Source organism: Etheostoma spectabile, chromosome 8 (genome assembly GCF_008692095.1).
Source record: "Etheostoma spectabile isolate EspeVRDwgs_2016 chromosome 8, UIUC_Espe_1.0, whole genome shotgun sequence".
Taxonomy (NCBI): Eukaryota; Metazoa; Chordata; class Actinopteri; order Perciformes; family Percidae; genus Etheostoma; species Etheostoma spectabile.
The window spans coordinates 34,940,914-34,943,284 of NC_045740.1; positions in this window are offsets into that span (position 1 = coordinate 34,940,914).

The following is a 2,371-nucleotide window of genomic DNA, read 5'->3' on the forward strand; positions in this document are numbered from 1 at the left end:
TCCCTGATTGAATAAAAGGTTAAATAAATAAAGAAATGCCCCTAATCTGGAAGTAGAAAGAGTTTTGTTTTTCTCTCACTCAAAACGTTAATTAGTCTCAGTAATTACCCTCAGGTTCAGCTGACTGTTGCTGGGGAAATAAACTGCTGATTTTACATCTCAGGGTTTAAACAGCATCACACACCTAGATAGTTACACGTAGGGTCAAACCGGTGATGGCCAAATGAAGCTTCATGAACCAGTGTCTTTATTTCCAGAGCCCACTAGATGGTGCTCTCAAAAAAAGGTGTTGAGAATACACTGAGTAGCAAGGCCTTAGGTCTTTCTCTTAAAACCAGAGCGCCATCTAGTGGGCTCAGAAAATAAGGACTACTGGTTTACGAAGCTTCATTTGGCCGTCACTTGGTCAGACGTCCGTGATCCCGACGGTACACCTGGGTGAGGGTCGTTAACAGGGAGCGTGCAGCCAGACAGGACAGGATTAATAGTTAACCCTTGTGTTGTCTTCTCGTCAACACTGAAACACCAACACTTTTATCGATGCTTTTTATCAATGTTTTTTTTACCTTTTTCTTACGTTTTTATCCCTTTTTTCATCACTATTTGATGCTTTTTCCTATGTTATCACTATTAACTTCGTGTTAACGTGTTACAGTTATTTTTGTAAATTTAATGGTCAATAAACCTCATTTATAGGAAATTATTCCTAATGTTTGAGTTAGAAAAGCAGAAATTAGGAATTATTTAGACTAAAATTAAAGAAATGGATGTTGATGGATAACTCCAGACTGGAATACTATTTCAAAACCACCTCAATTCTTTTTCTCCAAATGCTGTACAATTGAATAAGACACACTGATCACCTATTTAACGATTAATGAAAGTAGAGATTTGTACTTGCCAAAAAGTGTTATGTGGAATCAATCATGTTATTTTGGGGTAATTACAATTAGATATTAAAAAGGAAAAGGAAAATGGACAATTTGAGAAATACATAAGAGTTAAAAAAAATCTTAGACCAAGACTAACCAACTAATTGCCAGGTGAGAGGATTCAGTCCTACCGGCATTTTAATAACTAAACTAAATGTTAGTTTTCACTAAATTAACGGCAGCAAAGAGCCTTGGATGTACAGTGTAGATACGCTTTGTGTGCTTTGTACAGACCACATGCAATACCTTGGCCCTTCCTGTAAGTAAGCTTTTTCTCCTCTTGTTCATATGGCTTCCACCCACAGCCCAAAACCCCGACGAGTCTCCAAATTACTCAGTAGTCTATGCACACACAACGCCAAAGCGATTGAAAGTGAATCAGGTGCATAGCGTTGATACATTAAACACGCAAAACAGTGAAAGTGGAGCCCAACACACACAAGGGAGATTTAGGACTGAATGAAGCTTATATAATATACTGTAAAGCTCTTCCATTACTGCCATGTTGGATATTTATAGAGAGGAACAAGCATGAATAATGCACCATGGGGGGGGGGGGAAGAGTGTGTGGGTGTGTGTGATGTGTGTGTGTGAGTACATAAAGCGTATGTGAATTCATTCTTTGCCATTATCAACCGGATAAAGATTTCAAATTTAGCTTTACTTGGACCTCTACGCCTTTAATTTTAAAATCCTACATGGGAATGGTCCGATGTTACCTGAGTGACACACTGGATATGGATTGTCTCACGCAAAGTTGGAATAAAGCCGGCTTAACAAGAGGATTCAACTTTACAGTAGCCTGATGAAGAGTAAAATACTGCTTTAACAGCCTGAAAAAATGGCATATATAGCTCAACTTTTAAGCCCTTGATTTTTAAAATCCTACATCAGATAGATCTAAAAATGTCTGCAAAAAATATATAAATACAGAAAATAAAAAAATAAAAAAGGGCAGGGGAAAAAAAAACCCTTGGAAGAAACTGACAAAAACATCGGGAAAAGCTCAAAAACATCCGGTGACAAAAAGGGACCAAAACGATCCGACAAAAGTTTGACCCACAAAAAACAAATGGTCAACGTGGGGTCAAACAATTGTTAATAGTTAATTAATTAGTTATTAAGTTCAAATCAGGTTGAAATGGAAAAATTGTCATAATGTGTCAACGTTTACTTGTTTCTGTTGAACAAAATGGTTTTGTTTGACAAGGTGATTGTTGTCTCAGAGACAGACTTACCTTTTTTTAAAAGACAATTTTGGGCCATTTTATGCCTTTATTTGACAGGACAGCTGAAGACATCTTTATTACGTCCATGCTTTGTTTCCTCGTCGCACAACTGTTGTGTTAAAAAGCCACCGAGGCCTAAAAGCACAAATAAATAAATGTCGCGCAAAGTAGGACATACCTTCATCATCCTCTTCACTTCCAAGAGCTACG